The 23,667-nt window shown below is 39.4% G+C and overlaps 1 protein-coding gene across 1 annotated transcript in view; it reads left to right on the forward strand.

The window, feature by feature from the left end:
* Frs2 (fibroblast growth factor receptor substrate 2) overlaps positions 1-23,667 on the forward strand; it is a 79,004-nt gene that overhangs the window by 31,254 nt on the left and 24,083 nt on the right. Inside the window, exon 2 of the mRNA XM_090328232.1 lies at positions 14,100-14,193. The gene's annotated coding sequence lies outside the window, so the exon portion shown is untranslated. The remainder of the gene's footprint in view (positions 1-14,099; positions 14,194-23,667) is intronic.

Genomic DNA, 23,667 nt, shown 5'->3' on the forward strand with positions numbered 1-23,667 from the left:
CTCTGGGGTAGATATAGCCTTGAGATGAAGAGCTCTGGGAATATGCCCAGGCCCAGGGGTAGGGCAGTAGCCTTGCACTGAAGAGCTCAGAGACAGTGCCCTATAACCCACAAAAAAAAATAAATAAAAAATGAAGTCCTGCTGGGCACTGTTGGCTCACGCCTATAACCCCGGCTACTTTAGCATGCTAAGTGTGAAGGATCACAATTTGAAAAATCACCCCAGGTGATTGGAATCTTATCTGCAGTTAATCAGCAAAAAGCCAGAAATGAAGGTTGGATCACCTTGAGTGAAATAGCAAAGGAATAGTATCCAGACCCTGAGCCCAGTGTACACAAGCACACGCACACGCACACGCGTGCACACACACACACACACACACACACACACACACACACACAGGATTTTAGTGCCCTTTAGTTGTTTAATTAGTTGTCAATTGGCTATATTGTTGAAACATAAGTTAATTAACTGTTTTAGGCTGCCATAGTCCATTCTTACTGCTGTGAAAGCAAACCATGACTTATAACTTCTGTCTTTATATACAAGAAGAGATTCATTAGTTTTTAAAAAATGAAGTGGATGCTAATGAAGTTCATGGTTTTAATCTTGTGCTTTGAAGTGTTTTCTTTTTGGAATGAGGTTCTTGGCTTTAGATTGGGTAGAAGTATGCTAATTAGATTATATTTAGTTGGTAAATTTGTGCCCACAAAAATGTGACTTTTAAAAAAGTTGCAGGTTGCAACAGCTCTTGCAGATAAGAATATTTCCTATTTTTTCTACATATTTAGTACTTTGTGTATTTTTCCATGTAGAGGCCTTTCACTTTGTCCATTTGTATCATTTGACATTCAGACTTAAAGTTCAACTCAAACATCATGGATACTTAAAAATACTGTCATTTAAAATGTCAAAATTTTGAGTATGGCATGATGGCTCACACCTGTAATCCTAGTTATTCAGGAAGCTGAGATTGAGGATCACAGTTCAAAGCCAGCCGTGGCACTAAAAAGTCTGTGGGACTCTTATCTCCAATTAATCACCAGAAAACCAGAAGTGGCCCTATGGCTTAAGGAGTAGGGAGGGAGCCTTGAGCTGAAGAGCATCCTGGCCCAGAGTTTAAGTCCCATGACCAACCCTACTCCCAAAAAAGTAAAAATTTGGATTTAACCCTAGTTGCAAATAAGAATTTTTAATCAAATGTGCATATTTATATGTATATAAATATATTATATATTTATAGGTAAATATATATTTATTTGAGAAGTGTTTTTTTTTTTTGGCGGGGGGGGGGGGTCATCATGCTTGCTTAGCATCCCTAAGCCCTGGGTTCAATTCCTTGGTACCACATACACAGAAAAAGCCAGAAGTGGTATTGTGGTTCAACTGGTAGAGGGCTAGCCTTGACAAAGTCCAAGCACAGTGCCCAGGCCCTGAGTTGAAGCCCAGGACTGGCAGAAAAGAAAAAGAAAAATGGAAGAAAGAAAGAAAAAAGAAGCATGAGCCCAGCAGCTCATGCTTGTAATCTTAGCTACTTAGGCTGAGTTCAAGCCCCATGACCCGCTCCCCCCTCAAAAAAAAAAAAGGAAGAAAGAGAAAAAAAAAAGACCTCAAAAGCACTGAAAGTTCTAAGAGTAACAGATATCAATAATAGTTGGGGAAAATAGTAATACTAACAATGCTAATAATAATTTTTTTGTTGGTCATGGGGCTTGAAATGTAGGCCTGGGCGCTGTCCCTAAGCTCTTCAGCTCTAGGCTACTGCTCTACCACTTGAGCCACAGTGCCACTTCCAGTTTCCTGGTGGTTAATTGGAGATGAGCGTCTCAAGGACTTTTATGCCCTGACTGGCTTTGAACCACGATCCTTTTATCTTAGCCTCCTGAGTAGCTAGGATTACAGGTATGAGCCACTGGTGCCCTGTGAAAAGAATTTTTGTTTTTTTTTTTTGTGGGTCATTGGGCTTGAACTGTGGGTCTGGGTGCTGTGTGCTGTCTCTGAACTCCTCACCTCAAGGTTACCCCTTGAACCACAGACCCACTTCCCATTTTCTAGTGATTAATTGGAGATAATAGTCTTATGGTCTTTAGTGACCAGGCTGGCTTTGAACCTCAATCCTCAGATCTCAGCCTTCTGAGTAGTTAAGATTACAGGTATGAGCTACTGGGCCCAGCTTCTTTTTTCTTTTTCTTTTTCTTTTGTCAGTCCTGGTCATGAAGTCAGGACCTGGGCACTGTCCTTGGGCTTTCTCAAGGCTAGCGCTCTTCCACTTGAGCCAAATCATTTCTGGCTTTTTCTGTGTTTGTGGTACCAAGGATTGAACCCAGGGCGTGTGTATGCTAGGCAAGCACTCTACCACTAGGCCTACTCCCAGCCTAAGAATTAATTTTAATAACCACCACCACCACCACCACCACAACAACCATCACCACCACCATCATCTCCTCCTCCTCTTCCTCCCCTTCATCCTCCTCTTCCACCCCCCCTTCATCCTCCTCCTCCATTCCCCCCCCCTCCTTCTCCTCTTCTTCCTCCTCCTTTTTCTTCTTTTTTTTTTGGTGTGAATTCAGGGCCTGGGCACTGTCTCTTAGGTTTTTTACTTCATATCTAGTGTTCAATCACTTGAACCATTTTCAGTCTTTTGGAAATAAGTCTTTCAGACTTTTTTTTTTTTGCCTTGGGTGGTTTCAAACTGTGATCTCAGCCTCCTGAGTAGTTAGGATTACAAGCCTAAACTATGGGGCCAGGTCAGTAGTATATTAATCCTTACCACTTGGCAAACATTTATCCACATTTCCTTCTTTCTCGTTTTTTACTTACATGTCAGATTTTTAGGGGTAAATTATTTAGTGTTTGCATTACTGTGACTATTACAATTTTTTCACTTAAGTCTCAAAATTCACTGATTGTATTTCATTTCTTATTTAATGTTTTCCCTTGTCATTATTTCCTGTTTAAATACTTTTGTACTTTTTATTTTATACCTATTACAGTTATTATCTTTTGATACTGTGGTTTGAACTTTGCCTCCAATTAAACTGCCAGAAAACCGGAAGTGGTGCTGTGGCTTTCAAGTGGTAGAGCGATAGTTTTGAGCTGAAGAGCTCAGGAACAGCACCCAGGCCCAGAGTTCAAGACCCATGATCAACACAAAAAATAAATAAATTAAAAAAAAAGAAAAAGAAAAGAGGGTATTAGAAATTTACTAGTATGTCAAACACAGAAAATCTCAGTCTTCATATTAGCTATACAATTAAGCCTGATACATGGATTTCTTGGCTACTGGTTTCATTGTGTGTTTAGCCAGAATGCCTGGGTTCACAGAAAGAAATTCTTTCACTGTTCTCTGCTTCAGGTTCTTTACTTTTAAGATGGGGCTAGTATTACCTACAATGTAATACTATATGAGATTAAGTTAATACATCTTAAGTATACATATTGTTTCTAGTCATTTTATGGGGACATTAGAATCTGTGAGTGAAAAATAAGGAGACAACTTTAGCTAGTAATTATTTAAAACATTGACAGTTTTTTTTTTTTTTTTTTTTTTTGCCAGTCCTGGGCTTGAACCTCAGGGCCTGAGCACTGTCCTTGGGCTTTCTCAAGGCTAGAGCTCTATCACTTGAGCCTCAGCACCACTTCCAGCTTTTTTCTATGTATATGGTACCGAGGAATTGAACCCAGGTCTTTGTGCATGCTAGACAAGCACTATACCATTAGACCAAATTCCCGACCCCAGCACTGACAATTTTTGAAGTTCTTGTGTTCTAATGCTATCTCCATGGACAGTAATAGATATTGGTATTTAAGTGGAGAAGTGATGTACCCAGAGTTAAACACTCATATGGCTTTGCCATATTTGTTGTTTAAAATTCTATAAATCTCAGGTTTTTAAAAAAATATATAAAACAAACACACAATATTGGTAGCTATGAAGTTTGTTCTGGGGGTTGGTAAAGCAGTATATGTAACCTAAAAAAAAATAAACAACTCAAATAGCTGCTCTTATTGTTACTGTTTTCCTAAACTCATTTTTCCTTCTCATTGCATTTTTTCCACATTCTTCATCTAGTCAAACTAAACTGAGTATAGTATAGCAGTGTTTTATTTTGTCTGGCAACTTTCACTGCTTTTGTAATAGCCATCGCAAGATCTCTTAGGCTTTTGTCACAAAGACACCCCAGAACTGTCAACTCTTAACTGTGCCTCTGTCAGTTTTGAAGAAGGAAAAATAGTACATGTCTCTTAGGTTTGCCATCTTTGCGGTAAGCTTTTTTTTTTTTTTGTTTCTTTACACATTCTCTCCTTGTTCTCTTTTGGGTTTTATGTACTTTTTGTTCTTGTACTTTTCTGATAGGAGTTTGTTGGCTCCACATTTATTTTTAGTGTTTTGGCTGTTCCTGTTGTTGCTTCATAGCATAATTACTCTTCATAATAGAGTAGTAATTCAGAACTAGCTGTAGGTCCTTTTTAGTATTATTTCAAGGCCTCTCATATCAAACACAAATACAGCTAATCTCATAAGGCTGATAGGACTTGTCTCATCTAAAGGTTTGATTTTGTGTGAACTTTCCAATGTCCCCCTCTCCCAAGTTTAGTATGAGGTAAACAAATACAATGGAACTTTTCCCTAAGGTATTATGGTGTTGTTTTATCAAGTCAATGCATTTTAACCAGAAAACAAAAAATTGTAAGTTAATTGGCATCAAGGTTTTGAGATGTTACCTTTTGAAAATGCAATAAATAACTACTTTATTGTAATTGGTGATTAATAAAATAGTCCTTAATTCATAAGCAAAATAGATTTGACTTCATAGTACATCATAAACATTACATATGACTTGATGACATTTTCTATAGTGCTAATAACTAGGATATTAATAAATTATTATAAATTAGAATTTATATTAAAACATAAATGGCTAAATTTTGAAATTACTTACCTTGGGTTTAGTATTTTATCAAATACAGATTTAATGCCATATGGTATTCTGTTAGTTTCATTGTGACTTATTTGAAGGGAAAGATGGAATATTTAAATGATAGTATTTAAGATTTAGAAGACAGTTTCCTTAGGTAAGTGGTTTAACCATTCAAGGTTTAGCTCTGTGATCATCATGAATTCTCCGCCTGTCTACTCAGATACATCCCCATCATTAGGGGTTTTCTTGTCTTTTGAGTATATTAGGCATACATTACATATAATTATCTGTTTCCAAATGCTTGGTATATTTTCCTCATTTTAATCTAGAAGGACTATAACTTTTTAAAGCTATGCCTGATTATTATTGTATTTATCAAAACATAAAGTAAGCTGGGTGTTGCTTGGCTCGTGTTGTTAATTCTAATTACTCAGGAGGCTGAGATCTGAGGATCTGGGTTTGAAGCAAGAAAGTTCATGAGACTTATTTACAATTAACCACCAAAAAGCTGGAAGTAGAGCTGTAGCTCATAGTAGTAGAGCACAGTAATCTTGAGCAAAAAAGCTCAAATAGCTGGGCACTTGTAGCTCTCGCTTATAGCTAGTCAGGAAGCTGAGATCTAAGGGTCACGGTTCAAAGACAGCACAGGCAGGAAAGTTCATGAGACTCATATTTCCAATTAATCACACACAAAAAATATGTAATAAAAAAAAAGAAGAGGAGGAAGCCAACGACCACGACAGAAATGGAGCTGTACCTCAAGTAGCAATGTATTAGCATTGAGCAAAAGCAGCTCAGGGACCATGCCTGGGCCAGAGTTCACACCCTAGGTCTGACATTGGGAAAGAAAGAAAGAAAAAAGCTAAAGTAGTAGTACCCAGGCCCTGAATTCAAGCCTCAGATTGCCACCAGAAAACCCTCAAACACATAAAGTAGTTTCTTCTTATCCAAGATATGCTTCAAGACCTCCAGAGGATGCCTGTAATTATCCATCATATAGTGCATATTAAGTGTACTGTTTTTTCTTGTGTACATATATCTATGATAGTTTATAAACCAAGCATACATATTAAGAGATTAACAGTAACTAACAGTAAAATAGAACAGTTACAAGAAATGCTATGATAAAATTTCCAGAATTGCTACTTAAGGTCCAGGGCTCTTTAAGTAAACAGAAATTGTTTGAATACAAATATTGATACCAAAGCCGGGAGTGGTGGCTACTCAGGAGGCTGAAATCTGAGGATCACAATTCAAAGCCAGCCCAGGTACTAAAGCTGGTGAGACTCTTATCTCCAGTTATCTTGCAGAAAACTGGAAGTGGTGTTGTGGCTCAAGGAATAGGTCAGTAGCCTTGAGCTTAAAGAACTCAGGAATAGTGCCCAGGCCCAGAGTTCAACTCCCACAACTGACCCCCCCCCCCAAAAAAAAATACCAAGATAGTCTGATAACTGAAACTACTACTTAGTGATTAATGAGTGGGTTGTATATACAGCATTACTGTGCTGAATAAGGAGATGGTTTACTCCCTGTGTGGGAAATAGCAAGACAATATATTTCATCACATGGTATATAACTTAAAACGTAAATTGTTGGATTGAGGTAGAGCATGTTCTTAGCACGTAGGAGGTTCTCATTCATTCTCCAGCAATCACCCCTACTCCCCAACCACCAAGAAGAAAATAGAGACTGAAACCCCTCAATTGCTTATTTTGGGAATTTTTTGTTTAATATTTTCTGACCATGGTTGACCACATAACTGAAAACCTGGAATGCGAAACTGGATAAAGGGGGACTATTATAGTTTCAGCTCCTAGTAGCAACTAGATCCTAGAGACTGTCACAAAATCATATTTTGTCTTCAGTTTTACTCTGTAAATCAAGTAGTAAAATCAACTCATTAAGCTTTAACGTTTTTTAGACACTGGAGAAAGCATCACTGAACTATAAACGAAATGGGGCTGGGAGTGGGACTTAGTGGCGGAGGGCTTACTAGTATGCATGAAGCTCTGGGTTTGATTCTTCAGTGCCACACAAACAGATGCGAAGTGGCTCTAGTTGTAGAATGCTAGCCTTGAGCAAAAGAAGCTCAGAGACAGGGCCCAGGCCCTGAGTTTGAGTCTTAGGACCGGCAAAATAAAAAAATAAAAATACAAAAAGAAGTGGGGAGAAATGTAACGAAGAGGAACATAATCACTTTATGAAAAAACACTGGCTTATTGTGCACTGTTTGAACAGAAGTGTCAATTATGTTGTCATGTTTATTGAGCCACTTGTTAAAAGAGAGAGATATGAGATACTTGTAAAAATTAGACCTTACTGACTCTTAAGCAGGGATGTCTTTTGGATTATAAAGCTCCAGTTGGAAGAAAGCTGCTGAAAACCTGGTTAGTGTGGCAGACATGCTGGGACGATTGGTTTGCTTAATGAATGCTGCTTTTTGCATATGGTTATTATTTTTGTGTGTGTGTGAACACTGCTCCTTGACAGTATTCTTTTTCTTTTTTTATTTTTTGCCAGTTCTGGGCTTGAGCTCGGCCTGAGCACTGTCCTTGGACTTTCTCAAAGCTAGAGCTCTACCATTTGAGCCTCAGCACCACTTCCGGATTTTTTTTTATATGTGTGTGGTGCCGAGGAATTGAACCTGGGTCATCGTGCATGCTAGGCAAGCACTCAACTACTAGGCCAAACTCCCAGCCCCAACAGTATTTTTTTGAAATAAATCTAAAGTGGCTTACACATATCTCACTTTTTAAATTAGGAAAATGGTTTATAAAAATAAGGTTCCAGAATAAAGCTGTAAGTTAAAATTGGGCAATAGGTTTTGTGTTTCCTTTGAGAGACTGAAAATAAGTCATTTCTATGGGGCAGGGCAGATGAGAATGGATCTTACCCATTCCTGAAGTATCAGAATTCCTGGAGGTAATAAAAATAACTTAAGCCTCTGCCATTTAAAAGGCTGTTGTTAGGTGATAGAACTCAGTGGCTCATCAGATTAATACAAGGGTTAGTGAATCAGATTTAGGACTCATCAGCCAGAAACAGTGCCCCAAATTACATTACATAACAATTCCTGTGAGGATGCCAGTGTCATCTACAGACAGACAGACAGACAGACGCCGCAGTCTACCACAGTGGTGCTGGCTCTCTGAATGCTGCCACCTCTGCCCCAGACTTGACTCTGCTACAACTGCTCCATCATTAGTGTGAGAGCAAGATCTTCCAGTCCCTGCTTCTCCTGCTTGCTTGTTGCCCATTCCTAGTCTGGATTAGGTGTTTGGCAAAGCATATGTCATGGATATGTAGGAAATGGGAGAAAGTTTTTAACCTTCAAATCACAAAATCACAAATCACAAATCACAAATCACAATTCTCATTGTGAAGATGTAGAAAAGTTTTTTTTTTTCACCTGAAGAAATGAAGTGGGAAAAGTTCACACAGGCAAAAGAATGACAGAGGTTTGCTGAATTTGACTATTTTGTATATGTTGAGCCTATAAATATTTTTTTTCTATTATAGAAATTTTTTGGTACATTTAGCTCAAAAACTGTATAGATTTGTTACAATGAGCCCGTTAATGTAGATTGTATATAGTCATGTTTTTCCGTTTTAAAGAAAGTGACTTTTAATGATCTATTTTCAACCAATAATAGGTGGGGGAGGGTTGATAGCGGTAGTGGTAGTGGTGTTGGGGGTTGAACTCAGTCTGGTCCAGGCAAAGCACTCTGCCACTGAATTACATCCTCAAGCCAATTTTCTAATTCTTTTTCTTATTTTGTGCCTATTGTTATAATGTACTCCCCCGTCTCCCCTCCAACCCCCTGCGAAAATCTATTATGTGATTTCTCTCTGAAAACCAGTCCTTGAACCATATTATTGAGTAAGATAGGCAGACAAGAAGGGGGGGTAGAGATAGTCTATCCAAGATTGAGGAAGGAAGAACCTCTCCCCCAACCTTTGCTCAGCACTTTGTGCCACCCCCTCCCATCTTTTTTTGTTGTTGGTTGTGGGGCTTGAACTCAGGGCCTGGGTACTGTCTTTGAGCTTTTTTGCTCAAGGCTTTGAACCATAGTACCACTTCTGGTACCACTTCATGGGTACCTGTCTGCCCCAGCTGGTTTCCAGCCACAATCCTCACATCTCAGCCTTCTAAGTAGCTAGGATTATACTCATGAACCACCAGTGCCTGCCTCCTCTCTGTCTTTTCCTTCTTCCTTTCTTCCTACCTTCCTTCTCTTTCTGTCTTTTCCTCTTCTCTTCCCTCAGACACACAGATAGAGACACATGCATGAAAGAAAAGGACATACACATTTACAACATACAAGCAGTAAGTATTTTTATATTTTTGGCACTTGTGTGGTTAGGTTAAAAACTCTTGCCTTAGGAAAAAAATCACTGAGATTTTTTTTTTTCTTTTTACTATGTTTGAAAAAAAAAAAAAAGTACTTTCCCTAAACAGTAGGTTTGGGTCTTAAGCTTCTCTACCAGTTTACATTTTAAATTCACTTAGACATTTCTAGTTTAAACTGAACATTTTTCTACCTAGAACTAATAAGTAGGAGCTGAATTTAACAGGGAAAAGTCATAAAGCCACAAACTCCCATACTTTCTTTTCATTCTCTCTCTCTCTTTTCTCTTCTCTCTCTTCTCTCTCTTCTCTCCTCTCTCTTCTCTCTCTTCTCTCTCCTCTCTCTTCTCTCTTCTCTCTCTTCTCTCTTCTCTCTTCTCTCTCTTCTCTCTTCTCTCTTCTCTCTCCTCTCTCTTGGCTTGAACTCAAGGCCTGAGCATTGTCCTTGGACTAGAACTCTACCACTTGAGCCACGGCACTACTTCAGCTTTTTCTATGTATCTGGTACTGAGGAATTGAACCCAGGTCTTTGTTGCATGCTAGGCAAGCACTCTACCACTAGGCCAAACTCCCAGCTCCATACTTTCTAATGTTTATATCTTTTCCTTTCCCTTCCTCCTTCCCTCTTTCCTTCTTTTTTTCCTTCCTTCCTTCCCTTTTTTCTGTGGGGCTTGGGGCTTGAACTTGGCCAGGGCGCTGTCCCTGAGCTCTTCAGCCACCACCCTACCCTTGAGAGCCAAGCCCCACTTCCTGTTTTCTAGAGGTTAATTGGAGATAAGAGTCTCAGGTCCATTTGTGCCTGGGCTGGCTTTGAACCTTGATCCTCAGATCTCAGTCTCCCTGAGTAGCTAGGATTACATGCATGAACCTCTATGCCTGGCAAGTTTGTGTATTTCTTCTTAAGCTACAAATCTTATTATTGTTTTAGTGCAAGCCTTTTCTGTACTACCAAACAGCATTATAATAATGTTATTTTATTCACTTATGCCTTTGAAATGAAGTAAGCCTCTAGAATGTGTGTGTGTGTGTGTGTGTGTGTGTGTGTGTGTGTTTGTACATGTGTGCACACGATCCTGAACTCTGTTTTTGCTCAAGGCTAGTGCTCTATTACTTGAGCTACAAGCCCACTTTTTTTTTTTTTGAATAGTTTAGTGGAGGTAACAGTCTCACAGACTTCCTTGCCTGGGCTGGCTTTGAACCGAAATCTTCAGATCTCAGTCTCCTGAGTAGATAGGATTGTAGACATGAGCCACAACATCTGATTTGCAACTATAAAATTTTTTTGCAACTATAAATTTTATAAAATTTAATAAATTGAATGTTCTTCTTTTGCATCTCTTTTTTGTATATTGCTATTTTCTCCCCTAATCTAAATGGGATCACAATATAAGGATATAATATTGTATAATATTATTTAAAATGCATTTTATATCATGACCAAAAACATGAGTTGCATGTCTATTTTATATATAAACAAGCCAGTGCTTGGCTCATGCCTGTAATCCTAGCTACTCTGGAGGCTGAGATTTGAGGATCATGTTTGAAACCAGGCTCCACAAGACTCCTTTTTTTTCCTTTCTAGTCTCATTGTATCTATTAACTTACTGTTTTATTTGAATTTTATTGTACAGGTCATGTACAGTGGAGTTACAGTTAAATAATGAGTACATTTCTTTTTGAGCCATGTTACCCCTAACCTCATTTCCTCCTACTTTTCCCCTGCTGACCCACTTCCCCCAACGTTCATTTCCAGCATAGTGTGTGATGAGTATCACTGCTGAATTGTTTCACCCTTTGTCCCACTGTTTCTGTGATTCCCCTTCTGCTCTCCAAATCAGATAAATGACTCATAAAAAGCTGCAAGTGGCATTATGGCTCAAGTGGTAGAGTGCTACCCTTGAGCACAGAGCAGCTCAGGGACAGTGCCCAGGCCCTGAATTCAAGCCCCAGGACCAGCGAGACAAAAACAAAAATAAAAGCAAAAAACCAAAAATATAAAAAATAAACTTTTGGCCAGGCATGGGAGCCTAAAACAGTTAATTAACTCGTTTCAACAATATAACAACTAATTAAACAACTAAAGGGCACTAAAATTGTGTGTGTGTGTGTGTGTGTGTGTGTGTGTGTGTGTGTGTGTACTGGGGTTTGAACTCAGGGTCTGGATACTATCCTTTAGCTCAAGGCTAGCATTGTATCATTTGACCCAACTTTCATTTCTGGCTTTTTGCTGAATAATGGCACATTAACTGTTTGATTCCTGCCTGGAGTGGTTTCAAATTGTGATCCTTCACACTTAGCATGCTTAAGTAGCTGAGGTTGTAGGTGTGAACCACCAATGCCCAGCAGGACTTCCTCCCCCCCTTTCATATATAGTTCGTGCTATAGCAACTTCTAAAGGTGACATAACCATGAGTCCTGTTTAATGTTACAATCTGTGGTAGTCATTATCTTCAATTTTGGTTAGTGGGGTCCTTCAGATTGGCCTCCCTGTAGCTTTTTTCCACAAGGCTCATAGTTTTGGGATCTTAGGGAAAATAATCACAGTGTAAGAGTATAAATTGTAAGCTTCTTATAATACTGACATCTTCCTATAATACTAGAACTCTGTGTGTGTGTGTGTGTGTGTGTGTGTGTGTGTGTGTGTGTGTTGCTTGTTATTTGGAGATGGTGTCTCAGGCTTTTCTGCTCTTGATGGCTTCAAAATGTCAGTCCTCCAGGTCTTAGCCTTCTTAGTAGATATGAGCCATTGCTGTCTTGACAGTATCAGAATAGAATACTGGTCAGTTGAAATGGTAACATTTGCCTCAAGTCTTTTTCAAGGCAAGAACAAGAAGCGAGTTTGAATGTGATTAAGTGAAACATGAATTTATATTCAACTCAAATTCAGTAACAGAATTTTTACTTCTATGATTTTATATTTGAATCTCCCCAATGACATACATCTATTTGCTAGCATTTGTAGAAAGACTATTGAATGTAGTTTGGAATTTGTTTTGAAGATTTTCTTCCTGTTTGGATCTATCTTGCGGTATGAATTTGTTGCTTTCAAGTATCTTGAGGCCAGGAGCATGGCCTAGGGGTAGAGTAATTGCTTAGCATGTGTGAAGCCCTGGGTTTGATTCCTTGGTACCAAATACACAGAAAAAGCCAAAAGTGATGCTGTGGTTCAAGAGGTAGAATGCTAGCTTTGAGAAATCACAAGGACAGGGCTCAGGCCCTGAGTTCAAGCCCCAGGACTGGCAAAAAAAAAAAAAAAGTGCCTTGAAATAACCCTGTGTGATTATACCAACATTATGCAAATAGCTTGTTTTACTTATTTCTTAATTTCTACATTTTTTTGGATTTAATTTTGTATCTTTATCTTAAAATAGGTATGCAAAGCTAGGTAGATATTTCAGGCCTCTAATTCCAACACTTGGGAGGCTGAGGCAAGATGATGAGTTTAATGCCAGTCTGGGCTACATTATAGCAAAGCTGTCTCTCCCCCCCCCCCCCCCCCAAAAAAAGAAAAGATTGTGAAACATGGTATAATTTGAGAAGTTTTGCTTCCATCTTGGTTTCTTCCATCTTAACTTTCTTCATAATTGAAAATGATTTTGGCTCAGTTACAGGATAAGAAATTGGGAACTCTGGGTTTCTTCACTCTTGAGATCTGCAGATGTCAACTTTTCTTGTTTGTTTGTTTGTTTTTTTCCAGTCCTGGGCTTAAGCTCAGGTCTTGAGCACTGTCCTTGGATTTTTCTCAAGGCTAGAGCTCTACCAATTGAGCCTCAGCACCACTTCTGGCTTTTTCTAAGTATGTGGTACCAAGGAATCGAACTCCGGTCTTTGTGCATGCTAGGCAAGCACTCTACCACTAGGCCAAACTCCCGGCCCCAGATCTCAACTTTTCACTTCTTACAAAAGAGTTTTTGCTACATTCCTGGCTATCTCTTATGTATCTCAAAGAAAACACAAGTTTAACAAAGAAAAATCACCCCATCCCATTTGCCAGTATTTGGCAAAATTGTATATCTTGCTGTCTTTTTTTTTTTTTTAAACTAAAGATACTGTTGACAAACAGAGAAGATAAGATAACACGGCTTTTTTTTCTGATTCCATCTTTGGGCTTGAAGTGGGTCTGGGCACTGTCCCTAAGCGTTTGTGCGTTGTGCTCAAGGTTAGCACTCTGTCACTTGAGGCATAGCTCCATTTCTGACATTTTGTGATTAATTGGAGTTAAGAGTCTCATGGAATTTCTTGCCTAGGCTGGCTTTGAACCATAATCCTCAGATTTCAGCCTTCTGAATAGGATTACAGGCATGAGCCACTGGTATCTGTTTTTTTTTTTTTTTTGCCATTTTTAAAACTTGAATTTCATCAATTGATGTTAAGTAGTTCCTCAGAGCACCCACCAGCATGGCAGTCATTCTTTTTGAAGCTTAAGTGTTTTAGATGTGAATATAAGTGAAAGGGACAAAAATCCTCTTCTGATCAACATCATAGATGGACAATAAGAAAACAATATATAAACTGTAATTTTAGGGTTCCCCATGTCTAAATCTTCCTTTTTGTTGTTGTTGTTGTTCCAGTTTTTAAATTGCACTAAGAAATTGTGAGGCCCAACTGGGTGAAGCACATGAGGACTAAAGCACTCTGGTCTGGGGGGACAATAGCTAATTTTCTATTCTACCCATGTCATCCTGTTGTTATTATTTTTTTAATTAGGAAATTGCTCAAGAACTGCCTTGAATAATTCTCTTTAGTCACTACAAGTTAGGTAACTATCCTTTATGATTTTATGACTTGTTATATATTTGAGTCACATTCTTAATAATTGTCTGTTTCAGAAATGGCCACTAAGAAGATGCCAAGAAGAAACAGTGATGAAATAGTCCATTTCTTATAAAAGTAAGATGCAGCTGTGGCTTTTCAACCAGATTAGTAAGTGTTCTCATCTATTTTTTTTATTGTTTTTCAAAGTAGATAACTGTTAATAAAACTATTTTCCTTTGTGGAAAAAATCCTGTATGTAGTTCTAGAAAATGTGTATCTCTGCTATATACCTTCTTAACTGTGAAAGTAATTTGGTTGAATCACAACTTCAGAGGAAATGTATAGGAAAGGAGTCAACAAAATACCACTAGCCTATTCATTTATTATTGGAAATTTACTTTTCTTCTGTTTTGGTCTGGGCTAGCTTTGAATCTTTTTTTTGTTATTGTTGTTTTTGGTTGGTCATAGGGCTTGAACTCAGGTCCTGGGTGCTCTCACTTAGCTTTTTGCTCAAGGCTAATGCTCTACTACTTTGAGCCACAGTGCCACTTCCAGTTTTCTATTGTTGAATTGAAGCCCAGACTGGCTTTGAACCACATTCCTCAGGTGTCAGCCTCCTGAGTAGCTAGGATTACAGACATGAGCCATCTGTACTCTGCCTGGCTTGGAATCTTAATCTCAGCCTCCTGAGTAGTAAGGATTATAAGTATGATCCACTGATATGTGGTTTATTCTATGTATTTTTAAAAATATAATTTTGACCATAGCATTGTAAAGAGTTTGTGCTTCTTTACTTTTTTTTTTTTTACAGTCCTCGGGCTTAAACACAGGGCCTGGGCAGTGTTCCTGAGCTTTTTGCTCAAGGCTAGCACTCTACCACTTGAGCCACAGCACCACTCCCACCTTTTTCTGTTTATGTGGTAACCAAGGAATCCAACCCAGGGCTTTACGCGTTAGGGCGAGCTAAAATCTACTGCTGGGCCAAATTCCCGGCCCTTTACATATTTTAAAGTTAAATTTGTATCAGATATTTCTTCCTGGAACTAGAACATGCTCTAAAATTAAGCATAAGGTTTCTTATGCTTGGGATGATGAAAATGTTCTGCAACTAGATTATGGTAATCATTAAAAAAACTTAGTAAATATATTACATACTTATGTTGAAATAGATGACACTTTGCATCTTTTATGTCTTAAAAATCAAGCTTTAGAATATTGTCTTTAATGAAACTTGAGCTTTTTTTTTTTTTTTTTTGCCAGTCCTGGGCTGAGCACTGGCCTTGGACTTTCTCAAGGCTAGAGTTCTACCACTTGAGCCTCAGCACAACTTTTGGCTTTTTTCTATGTATGTGGTACCAAGGAATGGAATCCCAGTCTCCGTGCATGCTAGGCAAGCACTTTACCAATAGGCCAAGCTCCTGGCTCCACAAGCTGTGTTTTATGATAACAAAATGATACATTTTGTAATATGTTGTTTTTTTGGTGGGTCATGGGGCTTGAACTCTTCCAGGGCTCTTCAGCTCAAGGCTACTGCCCTACCCTTGAGCCAAGCCTTACTTCCCATTTTCTAGAGGTTAATTGGAAATAAGAGTCTCAGGTCCTTTTGTGCCCTGTCTGGCTTTGAACTGTGATCCTCAGATCTCAGCCTTGTGAGTAGGTAGGATTATAGGCGAGAGCCACCATGCCAGGTTTAAATAGTCCTTTTATTATTGCAGAGTCTGCCCCTCTGGCTTGGTGTCAGTGGCGTATGCCTATAATTCTAGCTACTTGAGCTGAAATCTGAGGATTAAGGTTTGAAGCCAGACAGGCAAAGAGTCTATGAAATTGTTATCTTAAATTAACCAGGAGAGGCCAGGAGTTTGGCCTAGTAGTTAAAGTGCTTGCGTAGCATGCATGAAGATCCGGGTTCGATTCCTTGGTACCACATACATAGAAAAAAGCCAAAAGTGGTGGTGAGGCTCAAGTAGTAGAGCTCTAGCCTTGAGAAAGCCCAAGGACAGTGCTCAGGCCCTGAGCTCAAGCCCAGGACTGGCAAAAAACAAAAACAAAACAAAAAAAAAAACCTAACCAGGAGAAAGCCAGAAGTAGAGGAGTGGTTCAGGTTGTAAAACTCAAAAGCCAAGTGAGAGCATGAGGACCTGAGTTCAAATCCCAGGACTGCAGCACACACATACAAGCTATGATACAAACAAACAAGTCCTTTAACCCGGATGCATTGTTGTTTATTAAGGCTTTAGGTGCTATACTTCAGTTTAAATGAAAGAAAACTTTACACTTAAAAATGTAAAATTGGGCTGGGAGTATGGCCTATTGATCGAGTGCTTCAAAACCCTGAGTTCAATTCCTTGGCACCTCATGAACAGAAAAAAGCTGGAAGTGATGCAGTGGCTCAAGTGGTAGAGCACTGGCCTTGAGAATGCTCAAGGACAGTGCCCAAGCCCTGAATTCAAGGCTAAGGACTGGCAAAAAAATAAAAATTTGCAAAAGTTTTATAATTTATTAGATACTTTTTATTTAACTTTCTACTCATACAGGTTTATGTAAACTGGCTTTATTTAATTCTTTTTTAGCCATATGCTTTTAGATTAATAAAAAAAAAATTTAGGATAGGTTGGAACTCTACATAAGTTGCCACCACAGAACAAAAATGCTGATCAAGTTAGATTAACCTCTATAATGTTTACTGAAAAGAAAACCTCTTTTCTCACTCCCAGTTTGAAGAACAAGCATTTTCTCTGCCAAGAAAGACTGACTTTAAATGGACCAGCTGTCCATATTAGGAGCACAGGGTTGCTAAGGTGACTATGGCTGTTTGGTGAAGAATGCAGCTGAGAGGGCAAGTTCTTGATGTGTGAGCTGAGGGAAAGAATGTGGTGTGATTGTGCATCATTCCTTTTAATCACATGCTCACAAAATGCTGTGCGGGCAGCATGTAGAAACTACAAGTTTGAGGGGCCGGGAGTTTTGCCTAGTGGTTGAGTGCTTGCCTAGCATGCACAAAGACCTGGGTTCTATTCCTCAGTACCACATACATAGAAAAAAGCCAGAAGTGGTGCTGAGGCTCAAGTGGTAGAGCTCTAGCCTTGAGAAAGTCCAAGGACAGTGCTCAGGCCCTGAGCTCAAGCCCAGGACTGGCAAAAAAAAAAAAAAAAAGAAAGAAAAGAAAAACAAAAAAAACTACAAGTTTTAGTGCTAAAACTTTGTGCCAGAGGCTTATGGTTTAGATGAAAAATGTCTACCTGGAGTGTGCATGTATATTTAGAGTCAAGGGAAAGTACTTTGATGCTAGATGAAACAGGATGCGTGATATTATTTATTATTTATTTATCCATTTGGATGGCAGTCCTGAGGCTTGAACTATCCCCAAGCTTTCTCCTTCTCCTTCTCCTTCTTCTTTTCCTTGTCCTTCTCCTTCCTTCTTCCTTCTTCCTTCTTCTTTTTCTCTCTTTTTGCCAGTCCTGGGCTTGAGCTCAGGGCCTGAGCACTATCCTCGGACTTTCTCAAGGCTAGAGCTCTACACTTGAGCCTCAGCACCATTTCTGGCTTTTTTCTATGTATGTGGTACTGAGGAATCAAACCTGGGTCTTAGTGCATGCTACGCAAGCACTCTATCACTAGGCCAAACTCCCAGCCCATCCCCAAACTTTCTTTGCTCAAGGCTAGTGTTCTACCACTTGAACCACAGCTCTACTTTCAGCTTTTTTGAGTAGTTTATTGGAGATAATAGTCTCATGGGCTTGGTGCCCAGGCTGGTTCCAAACTGTGATCCTCAAATTTCAACCTCATTAGTAGCTAAGGTTACAAACGTGAGCCAGCACATTTTTTTAAGTGCTTATAAAAATGTCTCTAAAAATGTTATTTTTTTCAATTAATCATTTTTTTAGTTATAGATTTGTGCTAATAGGTTCCCCCCAGTCAATGATATGTATTTTGGATGCAAAAATAAGTTCTGGTCTTAAGTTTGACTAGTAGTCTAGTTAGTAAAATGATGATGGTGATGATGTATCAAGAACAATGGAAAGGGTAAAACTAGTATTCCAGTTACTTGATACACTATTTGAACTCTACCATGAATTTCATTGGCTAATATTTGAAGTGAGATCTAGTACTTACATTTAAGTGTGAAACATAGTTGGGCTTGAACTCAGGACCTGGGCACTGTCCTTGAGTTTTCACAATGCTACCACTGTACCACTTGAGCTACATCACCACTTTTTTTTCTGCCTTTATGGTCCCAGGGAATCAAACCCGGGGCTTGGTGCATGCTAGGCAAGCGCTATACCACTAAGCCATACTCCTAGCCTGTGACCGTATGTTTAAATTTTTTTTTTCTTTCTGTCAAATGTGTTAAGAGTTGGGCATACAGTATAATATTTGAGATGTGAAGTAATTGAAATAGTGGCAGTCCTAGATTAGCATTCTTTTTCTATTTTTTCTTTTCTCATTTGAGACAGGGTCTTGCTATGCAGCCTAGGCTGGCCTCAAACTCACTATGTAGCTTACTATTGGTTGCCAGCCTTCAACTTGTAATAGCTTTCTTAGCCTCTTGGTTACTAGAAATGTAGGTTTGTATACCTGGCCTGACTATTTTTTTCTTAACAAATTACTTGTTTTGACAACATTGCTACTAATTTTATAATTATAATTTTAAAATATGGGCCTGGTGCTGTCATGCCTATAATTTTAACTACTCAGGAAGCTGAGAGCTGAGGATTGCAGTTCAGAGCCAGCTGGGCAGAAAAGTTATTGAGATTCTTATCTCCAATAAAGTACTCAGAAAAAAACCAGAAGTGGTGGTGTGCCTTAAGCAAAAGAAGCTCAGGGACAGCACCCAGACCCTGAGTTCAAGCCCCAAGATGAGCAAAAAAAATAAAAATAGAGCTGGGCACCAGTGGCTGAAGTGATAGAGCACTAGCCTTGAGCTGAAGACCCCAGGGATAGTGCCCAGACTCAGAGTTCAAGCCCCACGACTGACACCCCCCTCCCCCCCCCAAAAAAAAGGGCTGAGAATGTAGACTGTTTGGCTAGCGTGTGTGAAGCCTTGGGTTCAGTTCCTCAGTACCACATATACAGAAAAAGCTGAAAGTTTCCCTGGGGCTCAGAGAGTATTAGTTTTGAGCAAAAGAAGCTTGGGAATAGTGCCTAGACTTGAGTTCAAGCCCCAGGACTGGCAAAAAGGAGGAGAATGAGGAGAAGGGAGACTTATGCCTATATGTACAACGTCAAGAGGCTAAGATCTGAGGATTGCAGTTTGAAGCTAACCCAGGCAGCAAATGTCTGTGAGACTCTTATGTTCAGTGAATGATCAAAAAGCCAAAGTAGAGCTGTGTATGTTGCTCACATGGTAGAGCACTAGCTTTGTGCATAAAAGCTCAGGAACAGCAAGCACATAGGTGCCAAGTTCGAGATCCTTCAGTAGTGGCACATACCAAAAAAAAAAAGGAAAATAGTTAAAATGAAGCTAACATTTCCTTCTCCTGGTTTTACTGCATGTTGTATAGGAGGCTAAGCACCTTAGAGGCACTGCCTTCACAGTCTCCTCTCCACTAGCTCTGTGAAAATGGCAGACCATAAAATTGACCGAAGACCTCGAGATTCTTCAAACTTCAGCCCCCTCTAAACCTCGATCCTCAGACCGCTCCTTGAGTAACTAGAATTGTGAGCCACTGATGACTGACTTAAGTGACTTTTGTAGAGCAGGCAGTAGCCTATGAAAATGTACACCGTACCAAATGATTGTGGGACGCTCAGGAGTCCCATTCTCTTCATCACTGACAAACTTGCACCACCTTGCTTTTTCTTTTTTCCTAGATATTTCCTGGTGAGCATCTGATTGATGTCTCCAAATCACAAGCAATTTCTCTTCCCTGTTACTCTATTTTCCTACTATATAGATCAACTTTTGCCAGACCACCTATCTAGGCCAGCACTTAGTGGATCATTCTTGCTAGATGTTTCTGGAGTTAGGACAAAGTAGCAGATTGAAGTGGGAATGTCCCAAATGATTTCTCCAGTTACACTACAACTGAATGCTGGGAGCAAGGAAGAACTTTCCCAGTGCCAGAAGTTAAATACACTCTGAGGTCCCTGTCTTTGTTAGCTTCCATTTCTTCTTGGCACTGACACCAGTGTTTGCTTGTTTGTTTGTTTCTGAGTCTTTTGTTTGTTCACTCTTGTTTTTGTACCAGTCCCTGCTTTCTGCCAGGACATGATCCTCTAAGGCAGTCTTTCCCTTTGTTCTGCTTGAAATTGAAACGTCCATGTCTTATCATCATCACTCCTCTCAAAGGTAGCTGCTCTTCCACTGTTTAGTCTTATTTTCTGGTGGATGCCACTAGTCTGCTATCTTCTTCCAAATTTCCCTAACACTTAGCAGAATTACTTGGTTTGTTGTTTTGAGAAAAGAGTGGAGTAAGACAAGGAGAGAAGAATGTCAATAAGAAGTCTGTAGCTCCCCCAAAAGTAATGTTTTTAGTTTGGATCAAAGTAGTGATGGATGGAGATATTAGCAGTATTTGAACAGGGTATACACTTTGAAGATAGATCTGAATCACCAATGGATTGGCTATGGGATGTGAGAGCAAATCAAAGAGGACTGGATGTTAATCTCTAAAATAGGTAATATCTTCCTTTCAACCATTTTTAGGTTGGCTTTTTTTTTTCTTTTTTTCTTTTTTTGCCAATCCTGGGCTTGAGCTCAGGGCCTGAGCCATGTCCTTGGACTTTTTCAAGGCTAGAGCTCTACCACTTGAACCTTAGCACCACTTCCGGCTTTTTTCTATGTATGTGATACCGAGGAATCGAACCCAGGTTTTCATGCATGCTAGGCAAGCACTCTACCACTAGGCCAAACTCCCGGCCCGGGTTGGCATTTTTTAAAAATTAATTTTCTATTTTTAAAGAGCAATTTTGGGAGCCAGGTGCAGTGGCTCACGCCTATAACCCTAGCTACTCAGGAGACTATCTGAGAATTGAAGTTCAAAACCAGCCTTGGCACTACAAGTCCATGAGACTCATCTCCAGTTAACCACTAGAAAACCCGAAGTGGCACTGTGGCTCAAGAGGTAAGAGCCTTGAACTGAAGAGCCCAGGGACAACACCCCGGCCCAGAGTTCCTCGACTGACTAAATAGGTAAATAATAGATGAATGAGCGATTTGGGGTTGGGAACATGGCCTATGAGTGGAGTGCCTGCCTTGCATGCATGAAGCCCTATGTTCAATTCCTTGGTACCACATACACACAGAAAAAAGCTAGAAGTGGTGCTGGGGTTCAAGTGGTAGAGCATTAGCCTTGAGAAAGTCCAAGAATACTGGCCATGTCCTGAGTTCAAGCCCCAGGACTGTTGGGGGGGGGAGGGAGGAGTAGGAGCTGGTGAGATGGCTCTTCTTTTTTTAAAACAGAGGGATTCTTTACAGAGTGTAGGCAAGTTACAGAAATCCAGAATTTGATGATGAGCAGGCCACCTAGCCACATCAGAAAACTGTTAACACTTCTAGGTATAAAACAGACAGGAGGGGTTGTGATTATTGGAACCAGTGAGGGCTGTAAGTACAGGAGAGGGATGCCTAAGAGAGGCCATCACTAGAATACCCTCAGGAAGGACGAAGTCCATTGCCAACTACATGCCATCTAGCATTACAAATAACTTTTAAACTCTACTTTTAAATAAACAAGACATGTTTTTATGTGCCTCAGCTTTAGAAAAGATAGGAAAGAAAGTATAATTTTTAAGCAGTAAAAAATTATGAAAACGAACTTAGAAAGCTTTTGGTGACAAAAAAGTAATTATTATAGCAGCAACCAACTGTAAAACTTGGTGAAGGCTTAAAAGTTTTATATCATAAAATGTTTTACTTAGAACAAACAAGTTTAAAAATGTTTCATTTTTTGCATCTTTTATTTAGAATTAATTAGGTATGATTTTTAAAACTTTATAGCTATTTAAAAGCTGTTTTGTTGAATTTTTCTCTTTGTTTCCTTTATAAACAGAGGAGTTCAGACTGGTCCTTGAAAGTGACTTCTTTAGAAGAATCCTCAAGTAATCTCATCCTTCTTCTTACAGTGAAATATGTTAAATGCTGTCAGTGACTGTGAGGTCCAAATTTCAAGGGAGCTGGGTTCTTCGATAAGAAGTGGAATGTTACATAACAGTGCAATAACTTTTTTTCTTTCTCAGTGGTATACACAAAATTTTGGTCTTAAAATTAACCATACCTTCCTTTTGCTGAAAACCACCATATGTCTATATGTCTTGTTTCATATTCAGAATAACAGTACAGAGGCTTTTATACCTGAGAATCCCTTTTCCAGTAGCCTGTTTTCTTAAACATGAACAAAAAACTAGAAATAGCCCCCAAAGGTTTCCAAATGCCTATAAGTTAGTGTTAGTAGTACTCTTAAAGGCCAAGTACTTTAACATAAAAGACCTTTTTAGACCACTTTTGGCTGTGAATATAGGGCTTTATTTTGGCCCTGTAAGAGAGCTAGAATTCACAAGGATTCAAAAGAATGAACTAGAAAAGAATGTTTACTAGTGGCAGTTCTAGTAGATGCTATCCTCTCAGCTAAATATGAGGGCTATCCATAAACATAAAAAGCTTTAAAAGCAAAATATAATACAGAATTCACCTTTGGGAGCTGTTTCAGAACCTAATACTTGTCAGTGTTAGCCATTATAACTTAGAAGAGGTTCTCCTCTTCCCTATCTTTTTTTTTTTTTCCTTTTTTCTTTTGCTCAAGGCTAGTTCTCTAACACTTTGAACCACAGCACCACTTCCAGTGTTCTAGCCATTAATTGGACATAAGAGTTTCACAGAGTTTCCTACCCAGGTTGGCTTTGCGTTGTGGGTCATCATAGTTCAGCCTCCTGAGTAGCTAGGATTACAGGTGTGAGCCACCAGCACCGGGCTGCTTTTAGAAAGGCCCTTGAAATAGAATTTGGTTCTATAGTCTCTAAATTGATAATTCTACCCAAATTGCTAAATAGCCCCTGGTTGCCATTTTAAAGCCAGGGGGCTGATAACTAGGTCTATAGGACAGGACAGGAGAGAGGGCTTAAGAAATATGTTGTGATATTGAAGACATAGTGTCACTGCAACCTCTTGGGGCAGATGTGTACCCGTTTCTAAATTTATTATTATTATTTATTTTATTTTATTTTTTTGCCAGTCCTGGGCTTGAGCTCAGGGCCTGAGCACTCACTCTCCTTGGACTTTCTCAAGGCTAGAGCTCTACCACTTGAGCCACAGCACCACTTCCGGCTTTTTTCTATGTATGTGGTACCAAGGAATCGAACCTGGGTCTTCGTGCATACTAGGCAAGCACTCTACCACTAGGCTAAACTCCCCACCCTAAATTTATTATTTTTGTTTGGTAAAAAAGTAGGTTGTAGGGAGTTTGGTCTAGTGGTACAGTGCTTGTCTAGCTTGCACACAGACTGGGGTTCCACTCCTTGGTATCACATACATAGAAAAAGCCAGAAGTGGTGCTGTGGCTCAAGTGGTAGAGCTCTAGCTTTGAGAAAGCCCAAGGACAGTGATCAGGCCCTGAGTTCAATCCCCTCCACCCCCCTCAGGTCTGGCAAAACACAAGAAAAACCAAAGGAGGTTGTATACTTTTGTATTATTATAAACATTTCACC

This window comes from Megascapheus bottae, chromosome 2, assembly GCF_031878675.1.
Source record: "Megascapheus bottae isolate mThoBot1 chromosome 2, mThoBot2.hap1, whole genome shotgun sequence".
Classification (NCBI taxonomy): domain Eukaryota; kingdom Metazoa; phylum Chordata; class Mammalia; order Rodentia; family Geomyidae; genus Megascapheus; species Megascapheus bottae.